General features: G+C 47.7%; 1 protein-coding gene across 2 annotated transcripts in view; it reads left to right on the forward strand.

Annotated features, from left to right (window-relative positions):
- The window catches only part of LOC100711069 (spectrin beta chain, non-erythrocytic 1), a 97,486-nt gene that overhangs the window by 35,565 nt on the left and 38,878 nt on the right, over window positions 1–23,043 (forward strand). The window lies entirely within an intron of this gene.

Genomic DNA, 23,043 nt, shown 5'->3' on the forward strand with positions numbered 1-23,043 from the left:
AAGAGAGCGAAGAAAGGCCGATGAGTTCATGTTGTTTTCAGTGACTGAAGACACAGTTCGGTGTAATTATTAGCATAACGTTGCAGAAGCTTCAGTAATGGTTTAAGTTTCTTTGGGGCACTTTTGTGCCTGACGACTTGTCGACTCTGGTCACCAGAGTTCAGCCACAGCTCCACCTTAAATCAGCCAAATATGAGTTCATGACGTCTGAACCACAAAAGTTTCCAAACTGAGCCGAACTGACCAAAAAGACGTACTCTGTGAGGTATGAAGCTGTCGGGGTGGTCTTTGGGGGAAATCCCATCATCTGATTGTAGAAAGAGGCCTGACGCAGGGTTATTCTGATATTTGGTGATTTTTAAAATCCAACATTCCCATAAATCAGCTGGAACGATGTCAGAGGTTTGTGTCGCTCTGCCCGCCTCTGCTCGTCCGCTGGTCTGGACCATAAATGTTTAGATGCTTCTAAATAAATAGGAAGCGAAATGAATGTTTTGTGCACAGACGAGGACTTTTTGAGTCCTCTGAGATTAAATGTGTCTGTTTTGTGGAGTGGACTGTGGTTAAACCGGCCGCGGCTCGGAGCTGATTGTAAACGTGTCACGGTAACTGAAGCTGTTTTACTCTGAAGGCCGACTGCTGCAGGAGCGTCCCACGGCACTAAATAATTCACACCAGTGTTAAATATGCGTGCGTGCGTGCGTGTGTGTGTGTGTGTGTGTGTGTGTGTGTGTGTGTGTGTGTGTGTGTGTGTTTAAATGGTCAATAAAAATTCCATCGTGCTTGTTATGCTCAGATAAAACAAAAGCAGATCGTAAAGTTCTGAAATCAAAATACAAGTGCAGCCTGAAAGGGGGAGGAGCTAAAACAGCTGGTTTCAGAGGATGACCTGAGCAGCTGCAGTCAGGCCTGGGGTCAGGTAAAGAAGGATTAGTTCTGGTCTGTGAGGGCTGGGCCGGCCTTGTCTCATGTGTGCCTGGGTAAAGAGAGGTGAAGAAGATGAGGGAGGCGAGGAAGGGAGGAAACAAAAGTAGAAAGGAAGGAAAGAGGGAGAAGGAAAAGAAATCAGAAATCCTTCAGTTCTTTACATTTAATCTTTAAACATTCAGTGAAGTTTTAGCAGCGCACAGTGAGTCCTCTGTGTGATGAAGATGATCCCATGTGATCTGTTGGCAGAGGAAGATGATGGTCTGTCACATGCACTCGGCTCCTCCTTCCTCTGCAGCCTCTTCCTCTTCATACTGAGCTCAGCAGGCTGCTGTGTGTGTGTGTGTGTGTGTGGCAGCAGTTGTAGTTTTTGTGGTTTCACTAACTTTAAACTGATCTTCATTCTCCACATGGAGGGTTAATAAGGAGGGAAGGACAGAAGGAAATGGGAGAGTGAACAGAAAGGTGATGAAGGTAGGAAGCCAAATCAAAGGTAACATCAAGGAGAGCAAGAGAGCGGGGTCGTGATGAAGAAAGGAAGTCAATGAAGTAAAGTGAAGTAGGAACAGAGGATAGAGTAGGAAGGAAGGAAGGACATGAAAACATGCAGGAATAAAAGTGAAGTAGGGATTGAAACAAGGAGTCGAGGGAAGGAAGACCAGTGAGAAAATATTTGGCGCACAAACTCATGAAATGTGTCAATAACAACAAAATGACGTGCGTGTGTGTGTGTGTGTGTGCGTGTGTGTGTGTGTGTGTGTGTTGAATCAGACTGAAACTGCGGTCAGTGCTGTGAGATGATTCGTTGTCGCAATTCTAATAAAACATGACTTCAGCCAATTAAACCTTCAACAGTTCACCTGAAAGCTGAAGCTGTGTGTGTGTGTGTGTGTGTGTGTGTGTGTGGGGCCAACTGTGTTACGCCTCCATATGATATCCTGGGAAACACAAAACCGCCAGTCACCATGGAAACGCAGGCAGATCTGCTTACAATGAACAGAAGGAGAGAGAGAGTGTGTGTGTGTGTGTGTGTGTGTGTGTGTGGGGTCAGGCTCACATGGATCAGTTCAATGTTCAGCATTGACGACCATATGATTTCTGATATGCGGCTGCACTGTGATGTCACGCTGCTGCTGAGGCTCCTCCCTATTAACAGTCCCAACAACCACCGCCTGCTCCCTCTGCAGCAGCCTGCCGCTCCACAAACAGCAGAGAGCTGTGACCTTTAGGCTTTTGGTGACCGAGGTGTGTTTCCTTCATCCAGCAGCAGACGAATGGTTGGTGTCGCGCTCAGACTTTCACTAGCATGTGTGTCAGTCCAGTTCAAACAGATGAGTTATTAAAACGTCCTCTGCCCGTACGCGGCCGCTCCCTGTCAGAGTCTCCACAGTGGATCATTTCCCTCCATCTGACCTGTCAGAGCTGGTTTCCACACACTGGTTCTGTGATGTTACCTGTTGCTCTCCTGATTTAAAGCCTGAGTGAAGGTTTAACTGGTGATTATGAAAAATCAGAGTTTACTGTTGGAGCTGTTTATGGAAAAGTTTCACACGAGGACTGAAGCTTTAAAGTGGCAGAGACTCACCAAGCCCCTCAGTAATGAGAACCAGGAGCAGTCCGGGTTCCCCACAGAGAGAGGGACACACATGCGCACACACACACGCACACACACGCACACACACACACACACACACACACACCCTCTCTTCCTGTTTGGGGGGGCAGATGCTGAAGGATGTATGTGTCTGTTTTTTAATGTGTGTGGTTTCAAAGTGAAACTAAAGTTTCTGTGTTTTGTGTCTCCGTCTTCTGTCTGGATTTTGCCTTCGTTCATGTTTAAGATCATTTGTATCGATACGCTGCGCAACTCGCCCAAAATTCACCGTAAATGAAAAACAACTTTGTTTCTCAGTTTTGTTATCCCTGTGTCAGACCGCGAACCCCGCCTCTCGCCCTGTGGCAGCTGTGATAGGCTCCAGCCCCCCAGCCCCCCCCCGACCCTGATGAGGATAAACAGGGAATGGATGGATTTTGGTTTTTTTGGCCTTTTCCCTTTTTAGTTTTTAAAGTACGACTTTGTTTCACGCAGTTGAATTAATCACAAAAGACTTCCTGTCTGTGTCCGCTCAGCTGAAGGTCCAACTTCTTTTAAGCAACATGTCGGGCCTGGCTCGTGACTTTGCATCATCCAGAACAAGGTTCAATTCTATGTTATTTATACAGCGCCAAATCACAACAACAGTCACCTCAAGGTGCTTTATATTGTAAGGTAGACCCTACAATAATACATACAGAGAAAACCCAACAATCATATGACCCCCTATGAGCAAGCACTTTGGCAACAGTGGGAAGGAAAAACTCCCTTTTAACAGGAAGAAACCTCCGGCAGAACCAGGCTCAGGGAGGGGCGGGGCCATCTGCTGCGACCGGTTGGGGTGAGAGAAGGAAGGCAGGATAAAGGGTTGGCTTTACGGTGAATCTTTTTTAACGTTACCTACCATCCTGTGGAACAATCCACCTCTGAATATAATTGTAGTTTGTTTTGTTGAAGCTCTATGATTTCTTTTGCCATGAAATACATATTTCTTTTCCGTTGCTTCTGTTTGATGTTCGTCGGTGCACATGAACGGTTTGGATCGATTTCTGGGGCAGAAAATGTGAGTAAAATCATTTCTGTGGATCCAAAGACTTGAATCTGTCAGAGAAATGCGTTTTATGCACATTTTATGATGGTGCAAAACGTTGCTGATGTTCTGGCCTCATAGGAATGTGTCTGTGTGGTCGGGAGGGCGAGGCGGCGTGTCGGTGTGACATTCGCCACGGCAGCGACACAAGTTTAGACTGTGAGCCAGTTTTCAGTTTGTGGAAGAGCAGGGAGAGGCTTCGTCAGCGGCTCGTCCGCACTAAAAAGTCCCGGTGTTTTCCCCGAGGCCTCCACTGCGAGGAGCCTGCATGAATGGGCCGTTTGCTTCAACGGCGGGGTCGCCCCGAGGGCCCCGGCCACGAGGAAGCCGGATGACTGAGCGAAACGCAGCGTGACGCTTGGCTTGCGGGAAGGACAGAGCGTGCTGTTATCTACAGATTAACAACACGACATAAAGAGCGGCTCGCTCTCCTGCCGTCAGCTGCAGGAACATTTGGTCCATCTGTTGTCTGTTTGCTGCGACCTGACCTCTGACCTCTGCACTGAGAGCCGCTGGCTGCTTTGCGAGAGCCGAAACAGTTTCCAGTTTGTTTTTAGCAAATCGCTGTGTTTAATGGTGGATGGTGACGGATTTAAAGCCTCAGACTGTCGCTGGAGAAACGATGTAATCAGTTTGATGACATTTGGTGTTTATTCGTCGTGACAGTTCAGAGGTTTGAGCTTGTTTTGGTCTGAAATGAAACTTTTGTCACTCTCAAACTAAAAACCATTAAAGATGGCCGTAGCCACGGTGACAGTGTACACACGGTAATGATTTCATAAACACAAAGCAATAATTTGCATTACAATTCAACAGAAATATAGAAAGTGAAAGGTTTATCATGTACTTATAAAGATTCCATGGAAAGTTTACATGTAATAAAATTTTAGCCTGCTGCCTGATTCCCTTGTCTTGGAGGCAGAGGTGGAGTAGGAGGGTGGAGTATGTTTCAGCTAATCTTCGCTAGACTGTGAATTACAGCTTTGTAACCTCTAAATATCCCAGAATTTCCCCAAACCTGGAGCCCAGACTTCCTGGATGGTCTGTTAGCACAGTGACCTCACAGCAGCCAGATTATTGGTTGGATGATGTCATTACAATAGTTCCAGAAGGCTCCACCAGCACAAACATGCTCCAGTGGTCCAGTTCAGGGACTCAACTAGTTGCAGTGAAGCTAGCAGACAGCTAGCAGCTGTAGCCGCCTGTGTCACCATCTGCCTGTCAGTCAAAGTAGCCACGCCCCTAATACTGCAAACTTTAATACAAATTAAAGAGGTGAGTTACAAAAACTGTCTCGCCCTGTAGTTCTTTCTGTCTTTGACTCTGGAAATGAACCCCTGATAAACTGTTAGCCTGCCTCTGCTCCAGTACATAAAACAGTATCATCTACATATCCGGTTGTTCAGTCTGACGTCACTGGCCGTGTCTGGGCCTAAACTCCGCTGCAGGTCCATATATCAAATGATCACTGTGGCATTACTGGGAGTTAAAACACTGTCTAAAGTCTTTCATCTTTAATAAAATGATCAGTGTTCTTCTCTACCAGGTGTAACAATTGAGTTTAACATCCAGGCATCCATGAAAACGGAATTTATGACATTTAACGGCGTTAGAAGTTAGCAGGAAGTTAGCTCGCTAGCTTCCATCTAAATACAATATAGCATGTCCTGACTGCAGGGGTTTAGAAACAAATTCAAATGTACAGCTCTGCTATAACTTCCAACATAAATGAAGACAGAAAACTAAACAGCAGTGACGTTTGTAGGGTTACTGAAGTTTGGCTAGCTGGTATATAATGATGTGCTACGTGACCGCTAGCGACACAGCTATGTTAGCATAATATAAACAAGCTAACTTTTTTTCCACTCGATAAAAGTTAACGTGAGTGTTCTCGGTGGTCAGGAACAAATGTAATCGCATGGCAGGATGCTGTAAACGGACCAGACTTCAGCCAGGAGAACAACTGAGATAATCCATCCACAATACGAGGTTAGTCATTCATATACTGCTGCATGGGCTGTGCTGTAGTTACATCGTAAGGTTTTAAAAACTGAGCTTAAATAAATGATTAGCGGTAATAAAAGCCGAGGGAGGTCAACGGTGATCACTGACTGTTTTTAGGAGCTTTTTCAGATTAAATAGAAGAAAATACAAAGCATTAAACATGTTAACAACACAAAAGCCATATTAAACGCAGACTACTTTAGGCCCGGAAGTAGGATTCGTCACGTCATCACTTAACGACCGGATAGTGACACTGTTATTCAGCTCGTCCCTGTTTTTGTTACTCGTGTCTTTTATTCTGTAACAAAGTTTCATACAGGTGTTACGAAGGCAGAAGTTATCTAGAGAGACCAAACAGTTTGAGCATCAGGCTGTAAACGTGTTTATTTCTGCTGTAAAGACTCACTGCTGCCTCTGCTGGACGTTAGAGGAACTGCAGGTTTTGGAATGTGAGCACTAACTTCAATGTTAGTATAAATATGTATGAATATCATTTTACCACAGTGGAAACACAGAGCAGCAGGTTTATAAAGGAATTCAACATTCCAGGCTGTCACGAAGCTGTGTCCTCTCAGGAACTTTTTTTTCCTTTCTTTTCTGTTGTGTCTTTAGGTCCTTCCTGTCATCCAATTCCAAGTGACCTTTGATTGTAAAGGAAACTGTGCAGACCCCTCAGGTTTCCTCGCAGTTTCTTTAACCCTCTGAGGTCTGGATCCTCGTCATTGTCGAGTAAAACGATGTTCTCCTCTGGCTCTGTCTTGGAAAAAATGCTGAATGGGACAAAAGGCCTCTTCCTGCCTTCACAACATGTAGACTTAGGTTACTTTATATCATCAGAAAGGACTGATAATATTCTCTCTGTTTGGTTATTAATTGGCCTTTTCTCACTATAATCATGGTTTAACTGTGTAGCCCATTATTTCCCCTCAAACCCCGCCCTCTAAGTCTGTAAAGGAACTTAGGTTCCTGGGATGAAGTGCTACTGTGTGCTCATTGAAATGTACATGAAGTAATCTGAGGCCAATCCTTAATCTGTGATGGAATGTTTTTAAAGAAAAGGTAGCTGCAGAGCCGACGCCCCCTCATTTGCACATGAGCGAAGATCCGGCGAGCTCGCTCCTTCTTTCACATCCAGCCTCTGTAACGCGAGCCTGTCACGCTGTGTAAAGGTGACAGTCACCGTGCGGATGCCAGAGAAGGATGCGGTTATTTTTATCTGATGGTCTGTTATCTGGCCTGCCTCATTAGCGAAGCTCAGTCGGCAGCTTCTCTGACCGTCGCCGCTTGGCTGGCTCGGATGAATTCAAACATTGATGGTTCGGCTCGTGTCGGCTTGTTTCAGAGGCTTTTTCGGTCACAGTCAGTGCAGCGCACAGCAGAGCGTGGACAAAGCAGTTCTTTGGTATTCACTTTAAGTATCCGGCTCCTCCCCTGTGATTGGTTGTGAAGTTGAAGCATCATCAGTGTGTAACTATAACTGATCGCTTTGAGCTTCCAAACATCGGCCTTTGAGCTCTTCAGAAATAAGAATAAGAGTTTCACTGATGTTTTTAATCAGATTATAGGTCAATATGAGTGCAGGATAAGTCTTGATAATGCGTTTAAAAAAAGGCTAAAGTCATTATTGTGATTGTTTTGGTCAATAATCTCAGCTTATAATAACTTAACTTGGACCTTTTCTGCTTATTTTCACTCCGTGGACTCTCCTAGAGTAGCTTTGTATGATTAACAGTTCAAAATAATCCTCCTGTCTCTCTGCAGCGCCTCGGGTGAAACCAGCAGTTTTAAAATCTCTCTCTAAAGATGCTTTCTTTTGATTGGCTGCCCCTTAATTTTAACATCTGATGGGTGGAGCTTCGTTACCTGATATGACCATATTAGGGAATTCCCCCTCCCTATGACGTTACACAGATCCAAGCAGGGAAAAAAAGCAGGATTACGGAGTGTTCAGAGCAGCTTTAAGCTCCCAGGGATTACTCGCTATTAGGAACTATGAAGAGCCGCCACAGGAACAGGAAGTAAGGAGCTTGTCTTGACGTTCGTCAACACCACTTTTTTTTTCTTTTCTTTTTTTTCTTAAAGCCATAAAGACTTGATGGCACAGACGAGGAGGCAGGACGCCGCTAACGATCCTTGATCAGAAGCTTTTATTTCCTCATCGTAGATCTTTACTCTGTCCTTGATTAACAACACGAGACCAAACAGGACCTTTGTAGTGACAAGCATTAAATTATCATCTCTCTTTTATGACTGCAAGCCAAAACTATCAGACAAATTAAAATGAGATTAATTGCCTAACGTAACGTATCTGTGCGGCTCTGCACCGAGATATGAATGCTTATTTTGAAAATGTTTATGGGGGCTGTAAAATAGGATTGGCTGCTCTTCGCCAAACTCTGATCGGACTCTTGTCACCTTGTTAGATCGCCAGTACCTGATACACTCGGCTTTACTGGAAAATGAGAAGCGTTTCCCGCTGCTCACGTGTAAGATGTCGGCCATCGCTCTGATTGTCCTCGGGGGTTTTCTGACACGCTCGTGTCACTTGTTGAACTCACTCACTGCACACGCTGCTTTGAGCTGAAACTCGTGGCCTTCACTGACTGAAGCTGAGAGCGACAGCAGAGCTTCTGTTTGCTGAAGAAGGCTGTGGGAACTACTGGGCAGCCTCAGGCAGCCAGTGCACTGACCCCAAATATCAAATATTATATAAATGATCAAGTAAAATCTGTAAAACAGGATGTAAGTCAGTGAAAACTCTGAGGTCAAATAATAATCTGTGTGATTTAGTCGTCACAGAGGGCGTCGTCTTAAAGGAAGTCTTCCTCGGTTGAACTCTGTGCCTCCTCATTGTCTGCGTGACCTCTGCTCTCGTTTTATCTGACAAAGGTGTAACGGCGTACCTGCATGTGGGTGGAGTTTTAATGAGGAGGACAAAGGCTGGCTCTGCAGTTCAATTTCACTTCGGGCTCGTTTTTGTCCTTCAGATCGTTGGAGGATAACAAATGTGCGAGTGCAAAGATGAGCCGCTCTTCCGTCTCCGTGGCACTCGCAGTTATTTCAGGGTCACGTGAATATTTGTTCCATGTATTGTCTCAGTGCTGTGACCTTTGACCTTTCATCTCCTTGGTGATGTTGCCTGTGTGTCGAGTTGGTAGCGCAGGAAGTCAAGCTCTGCAAGGCGCCTCCACCTTTTTCCTAACATGCTGTGTGTGTGCGTGTGTGTGCGTGTGTGTGTGTGCGCGCGTGTGCGTGCACTGATGGACGGTGGGATCAAACAGGAAGTGCAGGCCGGACTCGGACAGGAAGAACATCTCCACAGTGTTCTCTAATATTAGCTCTGAGGGTTTCTCAGGATGTTTGAATGTCTGCATGCGAGTGATGAGCTCGGAGTAACACACACACACACACACACACACACACACACACACACACACACACACACACACACACACACACACACACACACACACACACACACAGTGATGCGGTTTCCTTTTCCTCATTATTTTTGAAAAATGTAGAAACTTTCTGAGATCAAAGCCAAACATTTATGAGAGAACTTAAGTTTAAGAAGAAGTTTTTATTTTATTGATGGATGAAACAGCTGCAGGTGGATCGTATGAGCCTGGATTGGACACACGACCTGTAGATGTTGTGGCAACTTCTCAAAGTCCACCTGAAGAACGCACGCGGTTGTAAAACGCTGGCGTTCGGGGCACCGCTGCACTTATCTTTTGATCTGTGTGACATGAGAATAAGCTGTGCTTTATTTAAAGTTAGGAGATAAGCTCCAAAGTGGAAATTGCTGCATCGCAGGCTGCAAAACATCAAACAGGAACTGCAGCAAAATTAAAGCACAATAAAGTTTTTGTTTATCGACTTTGATTGAACAAGGAAGTCCCGCGCGTGGGCGGGGTGGCGGGCGCGCTCACCCAATCAGCATCACAGTTTTTGGTCTTTATTTAAAAGAGCCACATTTAGCCAAAAACAAAAACCTGTGTGTGTCACTAACAACGACGCAGTGTTTAATGAAAGTGTGACTGTGGACGATCAGTGTGTTCACACTCTAAAGCAGGAGTGTCCAACTCCAGGCCCCGAGGGCCGGTGTCCTGCAGGTTTGAGATCTCACCCTGGGTCAACACACCTGAATCACATGATTAGTTCATTACCAGGCCTCTGGAGAACTTCCAAGAGGAGGAGGTCATTTAGCCATTTAAATCAGCTGTGTTGGATCAAGGACACATCTAAAACCTGCAGGACACCGGCCCTCGAGGCCTGGAGTTGGACACTCGTGCTCTAAAACATCCTGCCGGTGTTTGAGTTTGGTTCGTGCACCTGCAACATAATCGATTAAGCACCCAGCAGCCTGATAGAGAGACACTTTGTCTTTACTCATCATCCCCAAAGAAGTTGGATTTGTGCACCTTCTTCAGAGGAAAACTTTATTATTTGTGCATGAACCACAGACTGAAGCTGGTCAGCTGATGGTTTTACTGTGAACACATATTCCTGTGTGTGGAGAAAGGTTTTTAAGTCTGTTTAAAACTGTCTGATAAGACTCGGCTGTTAAAAACTTCGGTTTGTTAAAAACGATTTCTGCTCAGGGTCTCGGTGCTGCAGAGGACGTGGACACTTTGGGGTTTGAAGGCTGAGGATGGTGAAAGTTTTCGGGCTGACTGAAAGCATCTGCCCCTCCCTGGGGGTGAAAACTATGGCTCTTTAAATATTTACTCACTGAGCGAATTTTAATCTTATTAGTTTGACCTTTTTCACATGACGTAAAGAACAAAAATAAACTCTGAATCAGTTAAATATGAAAGTGTCGTGGAGGCGGCGCTCTGCTGTTTAAGCACAGATTTAAGAATCAAATGTTTTCGCTTCACATTTGCAGTAAAAGCTGCAGATTAGACTAAAGTTCCTCTTTAATCTTCAGCACGATCGGCCCTCTGCGCTCTCTCTCCCTCTTTCGCTCTCCTCCTTCTCCTCCCCTTATGCCAATGAGTGGGTGACATCATCGCTAAACTTGAGAGCTCTGATTGGCTGCCGTGGGAGTAGCCTCTCCCTCTGGCGGCCCCTCCCCCCTGCACTCTCGCCTCGTCTGCTGAAAGGTGTTTTCAGTGTCTGAGAGCTGCTGCTGCCGCCGCACACTGCAGGACAAACCGCTCTTTCTCTGCCTCCCTCCACCTCCTCCTTTCTCCGTCTGCTCCACCTTTTCATCAAGCGGGGTCTGAGTGTGCATTTGAACGGAGGATGGGTGGAACTGAGGGGAAGGCGTGATCCCCGGAGACTCTGACAGATGGATGAATGGAGGGAAAACAGAAGCGTGATGCCGCCGCCGTGCGTCTGCTGAGCCAGCGATTGTTGGCTCCACGCTGGTGAAACGGAGACAGACTCCTCTCAGCTCGACTGAGCAGGGAGTGTTCCCCTCGGTGTCGGAGCTAAAACTGGGATTACTTCTTTAAACTCACTTCACGTTCTTGTGCTAAGGAGTCGGTGGTCACCTGGAAGCTCCTCCTGCTGCAGAGAAGTCGAGGCTCTGAAGTTTGTTGCCTTGGACCTCGAGCTCATCCTGGGGGGAGATAACCTCTGCGGGCTTGTGTGACTCACTTATAAACTTTCTGCTCCATGTGGACTAGCTCCGTCGGAGTCTTCTGTGGAGTTTGATCATGGAGCTTCAGAGCGCCACGGCCGGCCTCCCCGGCCCCCTTGCGCCCGGACCCCTCTCCCCGACTTCGGACTACGGCGGCCCCCTGTCCCCGGGGTCCGGAGGTCCCGGCCCGTCTCACGTCGCCAGCCCTGGGCGAGGCCCGAGCCCCAGCCTCAGCCCTGTCAGGGGTCCAGCCCCGGCCCCGGATTCTCAGGCCAGGCTGCCTTCAACTACAACCAGCTGGAGGGGAGGTTCAAGCAGCTTCAAGGTAAGATGGAACAAGGAGCCCTCAGTGTGTGAGGAGCAGCACATGTGGGGGAAAAAGCTGTGTGGGCCTGGGTTTAGGGTTTCCTTTAATGCTGTGGCCTGCAGTTTATTTGCATTTGCACACTTGAAGGGGGTGAAACAGTAGAAGGAGCTGCAGGAGGGCAGCAGAGCTCCAGAGAAAGTAAAAGGAAGTAAAGATGGGTTGATCGCGCTGGGATGGTCGCCGAGGCGTGCAGGTGTCGCCCTGACTTTATTAATCATTAACACATTATAATGAAATCAGAGCTGGCTGTGGATGAGTCAGCAGCTTGACCTTACCTCTGCAAACAGACTGCGCCTCACGTTCACACGCTGATCATAACTGACGGGCTGACGGTGACCCACTCGCCGAGGAGCAGTGCGGGGGAGGCAGGGAGGCGCTCCCACACCCACATTTTTTCACGTAGCTGTGAAGTAATCAGGCTGGAGCTCCTCAGCAGGGTGCTGGCCTCCCGACGCACGTCCTGTTAGTCTCTCCTAACTTAAAGCTCGGGAATGTTCCCGTTATTAATCGATGCAGTGATGATGCTTCGTCTCCGTGACCCTAAATGAAACCGACAGCTGAAGTTTTTCTTCTTTGTTCTTCTCTGCTTATTTCCAGCTCGACTGGAGCAGCTTTGCATGATCCGCAGCTCGAAATAAGCCTCCTGTATCTCAGGCTGGTACCTCGGGGTGGCTGTGTCGGACGGTTGGTGGTTCGATCCCTGACCGTTCCAGTCCGCACGGTAAACTGTCCTCGAGCGAGATGCTGAACCCTAAGTTTCTCTCTGATGCAGACAGAAATCACTCAGGAGTGGAAAAAGTTCCTGCGTGGAAGCGTGAGTGACGCGTTTTCTGTTGCTGAAGGAGAGCAGAGGCGCTCGGGCGTGTCCGTCGGGTTTTGCCCAGTAAACACATTTAACCTCCCGACTCATCGATGGACGCTCGTATCGATACGAGCCGTTAAAATCGAATCGTCCTTGCACGCACAAACACTTCAGTTAAAAATTAGCAGCAGGCTGAATTTAGCAGAAGGCTAATGGAGCCTCATCGACCCGCTGACGTCCACAAACCTCCAGTGTCTGAAAGTAGCTTCCTGGCTGCGTTTTTTTTTTTTTTTTTTTTCCTCTTTGTTGGGGGGTGGGGGGTGGGGGTCACACTGAGGTCACACTTTGTGATGTTTTGTTGCAAAAATTTGAGAATGTGAAAACGTCCGCACTCGTGCACAGACTGTACTCTGCTTTGAAAGCTTGGTTTCTTCAGTTCTGAGGTTTCTGCTGTAACACGTTACTGATGCACACGTGTGTGCTGTGTGTTTGACGTTTACACATAAAAAGACTGAATTTAGTTCAGAAGCTGCTTCATGACTTCTTGCTGAGTTGATATGTTGGGATGTGATCTGTCACGCTTCGTTTAATCTGACTCAATGTTAATGCTGGCTCCGCCTACCACGCCTGACCTTTGTTAGTCCTGTTTTTGACCTGCTCATAGAACAAAATCATTCTTCAAGACTTTGAGCTTCTGTAAACTCTGACATGAACTTATCAGATGTGTTTTATCTTAAGTGTTGCTTGGCATGTTTTTAGATCACGTTCTGTTTGAGGAAGAATCTAAATGTGGGCTGTGGGGGAGATGAAGCATTCATCAAGCAGTCCATGAGGACATCAGACCCTCAGAGAGGTTTGTTAGGTCGTGTTTATGAAGCCATTCGAGGCTCTAAATTCATGTGCTGTCCCATGTGGGGCTCAGGTGGTTCAGTTCCCAGCGGGGTTATGAGCGTGGAAGTGGTCAGCCATGTTTGCTCCAGTTAAGAGAACAGAATAATTATGGAGGGAAACAAATCGGCCTGCTGCACAGACTCGTGTTGGTACAGATGCTGGCTGATGTTGAAACGGCTCAGTAGAGCAGATGTCATCATTTTTTTAAAGATTTCATTCAAAGAAAGAAAAATGATCCTAATAAGACACCTGAGCCAGGCCTGCAGATGTGAGACGGCTGCTCCGTGACCCCGCGGCTGCCTCCTGATGTTTCTGGATCAGAGTTTGGACTACATTTCCCTCCCAGAGAGGGAGGATGGATGAGCAGAAGATCAATAACTACATGAATATGTAACTGCACTGAATGAAGATCGATGGATGCAAAGAAGACATGATGATGGGACAGACTGCGGAGATACAGGTGTGATGAAAAGATGGAGTGATGCGTGGTAACGGGAAATGGGTTTTTATTTACATTAGCAAAACTTTGTTAGCGGTCACTTATCAACACAGCCTGAAAAATCCTGCAGTGATCACGGCGGACCCACCGCCACGTAAAACCGCCAAAACCTGGAGGTCATCCATGTCAGATGGCCTGGAGCCGTCCAACGAGGAGCCAAAAATTTGCTTCATTTGAAAACCTGCTGAGTGGAAATAAGAGCGATGCTGAGTGGATGGATCTGCTGCTCGGCGAGGTTTCCGGATGAGTTCATTTCTGTTGGGAACTGAACGACGTGGTTTTTAATTGATGTTTGCGTGTGTGGATGAGTAAATGACCCAAAAGGAGTCGGGTCCTTTGTTGTGCTCCAGCGGCTGTGCACGGCGCACGCTGTGGTTTTTGCGGGGACTCTAACATGAATGTAGAGGAACAAACGGAGGCTGACGCAGAGCGGTTACTGTAGCGGCTGTAAAAACCCGCCATCTCCTGAAATCCCTCTGACAAGCTCTGCTCGCAAAAACAAAACCACCATCCCTCTGTGCTCTCATCATCCCCCTCCCCTCCTCCGTGGTCCTGAGCCAGCCAATCAGCACACATCTCACTGGTTTGGGATTCCTTGAGCTCTGCGCGGTGGTGGGGGGATTAGAGGGGGTGGGTGGTGTGGGGGGTGTCTAACATGATCCGAGCTCGCCGTCGTTCCTCCCTCTGTGTCTCTAAAGAGAAAGAAAACACCTCGGCCGCCTCATCAATGTTTCATGAGCTGCTGCAGAGCGTCTGCGGTCGCCCCCGGCACCCCCGCCCGGCCCGCCTCCTACCTCCACCCTCTTAGTGAAATTAAAGGAAGCTCCGGTCGTCAAATTCACACAAAGGCGGGGTGAGACGCGGCCTCGCTCCTCTCCCTCGGCCCGTGTTGAGTTGCATTCGGGAGGACTCGCTGAACCCGGCCCGTGATGCCGTTAGCACAGCACGCTAACCTCCTCCAGAGCTCTTCCTGTGTTTCATAAAGTGTGTTTTTATGGTTGAGTGAATGAAACCGACTGATTGGTTGGCAGTAGTTTGTGTGACAGTCCTGGTGATTTTCCTGCTCGCCCTGCACCCTGTCACAGTTTCAAAGGGATCGGCTGCTGGGTGTGTTGAGTATATATGCTTTTATTTGATCATCGCAGGCTTTGATTGTACTGAGATTTTTCCACTTGTACGTTTAAGCAAACAGAAAGATTTGGTGCCGCAAAGCTTCGAGGCCGATACTTGGAGGCCAGCGTCTGGTGACCTCATGCAGGAGTTTGTCTGGAAGTGTTTTTAGCGCTGATTTAATATTTAGTAACTTCTCTGTATGACTGATGATGTGCAAAGTCCTCCGTTTAATTCTATAAAGCTGGGAAAACCACCTCCACAGATACCATAGCTGTGCAGGGTCTACCCCCCTCCTGCCCCCTGACAGCTGGGGCGGGCTCTCGCCGTCAGCTGTAACCTTCAGCATGACGTAGAGCCTCATGAGTTAACGGCCTTCGCAATCAAAGCTCAATGATTAAACTGGAGTTTTTCTTCGATCTCTAGAAGAAAATATGTGGTTAGTTTGTCCTGTTTTTGATAACCGCCATCATTTCTGGATGAAATGAAAGCTTGGCGGCGACGACGGACACAGGAACCAGTGGCGTCGGAGGCGGGCGCAGAATGGAGTTATTGTCGAGAGCCTGAAGGTGACACGAGGAAGCGTCTCAGGACGGAGCTGTGCGCTTCAAGTCTCAGTCAGTTTCCACTTGCAGATCTGCAGCATGAAAGGACCCTTTGATAGGGACGCTCCACTGAGCACGCTCACAGCGGCATGGAGGGGGCGGGGCCTGTCTGAGAGAGAGAAACATAAAAGCTAAAAATAAACAGAGGTAACGTGTTTGTTTGTGTCCACAGCTGCACACAGCTGTTTGAGAAGAGAGAAGTTCACTTCAGACCACAAACCAGCGAGTTCACGGCGCCTCGTCACCGCGCTTCAGATGCTGCTAATCAGTTTCTGAGGGTTTTCTGCGCTCAACCACTGGAAAGCCACATGACTCACACAACAGATCTGCTCTCAGTGAAATAAGAACGTGCATTTAAAGCATGTTAAGGGAGTGAAGTAAGCGCCACAAGTGGGCCAGCGCTTCTGTAATAAAACAGAGATTTTGCAGATTTATTGACTCTTCTTTCTGATTTCCTGAGCTCGAACCTGAAGCTGCTTCTCCAGGTGTTCTCAGGAGTCGTGGGGCCGTAACCGGACCTGTCTCAGACCACCTCCCAGGTCTGGATGGTCACGACTGAGCAGCAGTGGAAATAACCCACAGAGTCCTTCATGAACGAGCAGCAGGGCTTTAAAATCCCTCCAGACTAACAGGAAACCGTCAGCTGATCTGGAAGCTGCTCGCGGTGATAATTTCACTGCAGGAGCTTTTAATAAATCAGTGTTCTCCATTCATCAGCTGCAGATGGAGCAGCACCTCCACCCGTGACACCGGCCAGCTCTTATTTTATTGTGAGGTGATTATTCATTAAACACATCTGGTTAATAATCAGTCATCACAGCAGCTTCAGAGCAGACTCTGGTTTCTCTCCTGCTCAGAGGTTTAAGTGTCTGTGAACATGTTTACAGCCTGTATGCAGAATCTGCCCCCACGTGGGCCTTTAGAGCGCCACACCACAGGGACGCGAACCACGGCTTGCATCACCCGGGTTCCACAAACCAAACGGACCTTTTGAGTAAAGTTCTTCCAAAGTTGATGCGTCGTTAAATTTTCCATTGCTGGTGTAAAACGTCGACTTTTGACAGCACGCCCTGACCTCATGACCTCATCAGAGCCAGCGCCCTCCCAGCACGGCGCCAACACCTCGTCTTGGACAGTTGTAGCTTCAGAGTTGTTGAACCGGGTGTCGAATGTTTTGTTGTAGATTATTCATGTGAAACCATCTGAAGTGCAGACGTCATTACAGAAGCGTTAACTTCAACACAAAAAGGTTTAAGGACTCGTATTAATCCAGTCATGTGACCACTAACCACGCGTCGAGTGAACGAGGCCCGGCCGTGCGTGAGTCTGCGAACACCGGGCGAGCACCGGGCGCTAAAACAAGTGTCCCAAGTTCAAGGATTCGTTACTGTCATCAGGCAACAGAGAACAAAACGCAGTTTCTGAGGTCTGAGTGTGATTAAAATCATTAAACGTCATAATAAAAGTAATCAAAACAAACAATCTTTCAAAAAATAAATTTGTTAAATTAAAAAAAAACGACCTGCGTATACACTGATCTCCCAGCTGCAGTCAAACTGACACAAACAGGAAACGGACCTGCTTTCAAAGTACAAGTCGCAGCTTTTGAAAGATGTTAGCCGCAAGCAATGGGGCAGAGCTTTTACTTTGAAGGCAAACGTTCTCGGGTTTTACTGCTGCTATGTGCCTCGTTGGCGAGCGTTTGCAGACAGGTTGGCGACCCGTCGGGGAACACGTGATCCCTCAGCGACGGTGGTCGATGTCACGTGACCTCAGAGAGAAGCACCAGCTCGCTCGTGACCCAGTGGTCTCTGAGACCTGCTGATTTATCATTGATAATCAGGGTGATTGATCTCGATGCGAGGCTGTGATGGACGCTGTTGTGAGCCGGCTTCGTCAGCTTCACAGCGCCGACGAGGACTTCGAGCCTCGCATCCGGGCACTGCGGTGAAGCTTCTGTAATGAAGGAAAAGTTGATTTATATCGACAGCGTGTATTTCCTGGCGTCCGACGGTGCAGACACACACTGACGGCTCCGCTCGTGAGCTCGGCTTTGTTTGTGGGTGACAGCGGCGCTGAAAAGCTCCTGACGTGTTTAGAGAAAGAGAGGAAGGAGGAAGGCATGGAGTCTTTATTCAGCTGTCAGCGTGACAGGAACAGCATGCCACACACACACACACACACACACACACACACACACACACACACACACACACACACACACACACACACTCTTGTTTGTGTGTCTTTAGCGTTTTCGGGCGAGCAGGTGTGGGAATGAGACTTCTGCGATTTCGTAAGCGTGTTTTGTCAGAGCGAGCGATCTTATCTCTGCTGTTGTGTAATGACCTGCTGCAGGAATGTGAGTGTTAGAAGGGCTTGGCTGCTCTATCAGAGCCGGCGTGTTGCCTCGAAGGTCAGACTGTGTGTAAGGACTCCGTGCGCGAGGAGCCACAGAGACTTTAATCAGATGTTAAAAGTTGGGTCATTAGAGGACTTTGTTCACGTCAGTCTTCTCCTCGTTTATTTGACTTCACGCAGAGCAGGATGTTAATGCACGACCTGAAGAGGGGAAGGATTAGCTTCAGCCGCCAGTTTGGACTTTGTCAGTCAAATCTAAACACAGGCAGGATTTTTGGATTTGGTCCCGAGCTGGACTTCCAGAGGATGTCATCGTGAAGCAACGTCCATAAATCTCCAACAACAGGAAGTGAATGCAAGAGTTATTACGATTCACTGGTGGTTGTCTGTACGTCATACATCATACAAAAACACACACACAGGCCAAAACAAAGCACGAGTGCTGATAATTAACCAGATTCATTGCTCTGCAGACGTGCACACACGCCTCAGATGATCCTGAAGCACAGAGCAAGAGGCTAAAACTGAAAACGCCACATTTTACAAACACACGACGGCCTGCAGCGACTTTTCCAAAAACACAACAAAAAACTGGAAAAAATAAAGTTTTGGAAAAGGAGACGACGTCTCAGAGGAAGCAGACGTTTCTAAATCTGTCAAACAGAAAAAATGCCACAACTATTGTTTCACCGTGTTTACGTCTGTAACATCCTGTCCAAGCTTCGGCTTCCTTTCTTCAAACTCCCAGATAAGTTTTCCTTTAAAGGCCTTTATCAGGTGTGTTTTTCAAATGATTTATAGTCTAATATAGGCAGTGTTTCCTTTTTGAGCCTGAATAGTGAAGAAGATTAATGAAGTGCGTTCATAATGACGCTGAGATCAAACCGACTGCTCACAGACGCTGTCGGACGCTTCGAGTCCTGCGATTACAGATAATAATGTTCAGTGTTGTTAACTAGAAGCTGGACCAAGATTACTGCTTAGAAATAAGGACTGAAGGACGGCGCGCACAGTGACGGCGTCCTGTGATAGAGCGTGAGGTGAGACGGACACGTGGCGCCATCGTAGAATAAAGGCTCAGATTCTGAATCCTGATATTGGTCCTGACACGCTGACACGGATAGCAGCGCTTTGGATTTACAAGATTTGAGTCACAGAAGGATTAAAAAGCTCGAGTTTGCTGTTTGTCGACAGTTTCTGTAAAAAATCAGACGAACGATCAACGTCCCGGCGAGGGGAGCTGGAGGTGGAGGCGGGGAAACGAGAAACGAGCTGCGTCTTGTTGGCGTTCTGCTCGGTGACCTGAAGTCATCTTCCCGGATGAAAACGAGGGTCGGCTCATCGACATGAACCATTAACATTCCTGAGAAAACACAACAGCAGCAATCAGGAGAAGCTGAAACAACAGGAACTCCCCACAAACCCACATTTGTCAGGGTGACAGTGGCTGTAAGGCGGGGCTAAGGTCTGCTGTTTGGAGATGGACTGAGCATGCTCAGTGGCTCTGATGGGCAAAGCAGGGCAATCGGAGTGAAACGGCACAGCATCCTCTCAGAGAAACACCTTTCAGTTTACAGGACAGGTGAGAACATGGCGTTGGTTGTGATTGGACGGCGTTCAGATGGTTCCCGTTTCTAACAGTGGCGTCATTTCTGTGTTTTACGTCCGAGGAGACGAGCTCGCACTATAAAAAAGTCTCAGCATCTTGTTTTAAACTCACCGGAGGCGGCGCTGAGTCGGCGCCACATATGGCCTCGGTCGGTTTAACGGTCGATAATCAGCCTGTGTCCTCGCCTGTCAATGCTCCTCTGTCCCCAAATCTGGCTCGCTTTCCCCTCCTCACGGGAACACACTGCCGCGCTGTGTCACATCCAGCCATTCAGGCGGAAGGAGAGGGCGCTGTGATTGGATGACAGGCCCCAGTATTGTGCCCTGTGATTGGCTGCCAGGCTCCTGCTGTCTGAGTTTCTGTGAATGAAGGTTTTAGTTTTCTGCGCTCGTTAACACACACATGCATGCACACACACAAACACACACGCAGATGTTATTCTGAGGACAACGTGAAAGCAAACCTGACCTGCAGGTGAGATTTCCATAAAGTGAGTCTGTGCTGTCAGACACACCTGAGCACAGAGACAGACAAGCTGAGAGTTCCTCCTTTTGTGTGGAGGTTAAACCGCAGTGATCAGGCTGCACTCAGGTGTCTGTCAGGTGGCTGCATGCAGACGTCACCTCCAGGTGCTTCATAAGGTCGCTGCTCTTGGTGTGAGAGAGGACCTGAACACTCAGGTGATGAACGAGAGGCTCGTTTGAAGCCACAGTTGCATCATGGAGCAGTTCTGCTGAATCGCCCGTGTGGATCCGTGTGAGTCGGGGAGCGGCTTTTAGGATCAGAGGTGATCTGTAATCAGCCGCTGCAGGAAGGAATCGCAGACTAAACCGAGCTTCTGCCGGTTTGTTTCTGTTGCTCTCAGTAGTTCCGACCTCCACACTCGCTCACGGGGGGATCCTCTGAGGCCTCCGCTTCCTGTGGGAGATCAGGAATGCTGGAATCCTGGAACTGTTGAACTGGAAGTGTGTGTTTTGACAGGGTTATACGATCGTGCGTGTTTGGGAATGTCATATGATCCGTCAGGATCGGCCCGGGACTGGCCTGGATTTGGAAACGCAGGCACAGACGTGAACGCAGGCCTGTGTGTGTCAGAGAGCCTCTCTGTCTCTCTCTGTTAGTGGAAACAGATGTTTGATGTGTTCGGCCTGTCTGACACTCCCCGCTTGCCCCCTCCTCCTCCTCCTCCTCCTCCTCTTCCTCAGGACATTTTCACGTTGAAGGTTCCTTGTGTGCGAAGCCGGGATCCATTTTGCTGAAACATTTGTAAAAGTGTTGCTGATGAAACTCGTGTGGAACCGTCTGTTCTGGATGTTTCTCATTACCTGAACGATCGGAGCAGATCGTCGCTGTCAAAGTCAAAATATTTGGCAGTTTATGAAATAAATAAATGTATTTTTAAGAGTTGTTTATTTCAGTGTTACATTTCTGTAAAATTCTGAAATGTTTTTGTATTTTTATTTTTGTAACATTCACACATTTGTGACTCGTTATATTAGTTAAACTTCATTCACTGCTGCTAATCTCCTGCTTTATCTCTGCTTCACATCGTGTGTGTGTGTGTGTGTGTGTGTGTGTGTGTGTGTGGTCATAGTTGCACAGAAAGCTTCATTAGTCATTACTGGATGAGGGGAAAGTAGTAAAAACAAAAGTAAGCGCTCAGACATTTCCTAAAAAATCCCCTCCATCACGCCCACGTGACGATAAAGAAAAGATTGATTCGCGCTGTGAACACACACACACACACACACACACACACACACACACACACACACACACACACACACACACACACACACACACACACACACACACACACACACACACACACACACACACACACACGTGTGCGCGCGCGCGCGCCCTCAGGGGAACGCAGCTGTGGGCCGGCATGTTTGGTGAAATGTCATGTTTGCTGTGCTCGTTTCTCACAGCCTGAAAATAAAAAGCTGTCGGTGTTGAGCGCAACCGTAACGGCAGGTCGGGATGATGATGATGATGTTGGCGCTTGTTCTTCATCGTTCAGGCCGATGTTTGGGCGTCTGTCTGAAACATCGACTGGATGTTGTTTGAATCTTCAGGACAAACATGAACCTTTGTCCGTTCTGTCCTCTCAACCTTCACTTCCTCTTCCTCACCTCCGTCCTTTCCTTTCTTCTCCTCCGTCGTTTCCTTCTGTTGCTTTTCCTCTCTTTATCTTTCTTGGCTTGTTTCCTTTCCTCTCTTTCACCCTTGCTCTTGCTTTCACTTCCTCTCCTCTCATCTTTTGGCTCTTATCATTTTAATTCAGAATGCTTTGCTCTTTTTTTTATTTCCTTTTCTTGTGACTTTTCTTTTATTTCCACCTTTCCTTCTTCCTTGTCCTTGTTTGTTTCTTCTTCTTCTGGTTTCCTCTTCTCTCTTTTCCTTCCTTGCGACCTTTGCTCTACATTTAATCTTAGGATCCTAAGATCCCCTCTGTTTACGTTTTTCCTTTCCTTCCTCTCCCGCCCTTTTTTTTTTTTATATATATCTACTTTTTGAGGATCAAACATTTTCAAATCTCGGACGAACGCCACAAACTCCGTCATGAGCTCGTGTCGACCTCGACTTCCCATGATGCATCGTGATCATGTTTATGAGAGCGCCGCATTCACACGATGATACGAGCAGTGATGCGCCTCACATGATGCTCATGCTCTACATTCCTGTGTGTGTGTGTGTGTGTGTGTGTGTGTGTGTGTGTGTGTGTGTGTGTGTGTGTGACGAATCACGCCATGCCCCTGTCTGGTTTGTGTGTACTTCCTCAGGCTCAGGTTGAGGTCATCCTCTAAGTGTGTGTGTGTTATTGACCCGCCCCATCAATACACCCCTGTCTCCTGCAGGCCTAATGAAGCGCACACAGCTGCTTCTTGTGCGCTCAGCAGTATCTGTGAGGAAACTGAAGCCTGTGACATTGACTTCTGCTTAGCTGTGTGTGTCTGTCAGGGTGAGATTGTGTAGCTTTGCGTTAGCAGATCATAACACTGCGTTTACCTCGGGGCCACCCGTCACCTGAAATCACTTGGTGTGAGAAAATTACAGAAACAGTTATGAAATTTGCAGGAAACTGCAAAAAAATGGAAAAATAATTGTTTTTTCTGAAGCTCGTCGTGAAAATGAACATTCAAAGATTCATTTTGTTGAAATTTACGTTAAAATGGTTGAAAATGTTTGGCCACATTCACGCACTATGAATACAGGTGTTCTCAGTCCCTCTGCAGGTGTACAAGTCGAGGAGCGAGCCGTGCGGTTTGCCCTCACTGGATTTGAGCGTGGTACTGGAACCGGACGCCACCGCTGCAACAGGTCGGTCTGGGAAGTTTCTTCCCTCCGAGATATTCCACGATCAGCTGATTTATCGTGGAGGCCGGGAAGCATCGGAGCGCGTAATGTTAGAGCGAGGTAGCTGAGTGCGTAAAAGTCTCTGACGACTCCAACCCGTCTCACATTCACATCGGCACAAACGCTGTGCTGGGAGCTTCATGGCTGAGCAGCTCCTGTCCATAAAGTGCACTCTGAGTGGTCCAATCAGAAGAGTGAAGAGTCCTTGGGAGGGAGACCTTAAAGGGG

Source organism: Oreochromis niloticus, linkage group LG13 (genome assembly GCF_001858045.2).
Source record: "Oreochromis niloticus isolate F11D_XX linkage group LG13, O_niloticus_UMD_NMBU, whole genome shotgun sequence".
Taxonomy (NCBI): domain Eukaryota; kingdom Metazoa; phylum Chordata; class Actinopteri; order Cichliformes; family Cichlidae; genus Oreochromis; species Oreochromis niloticus.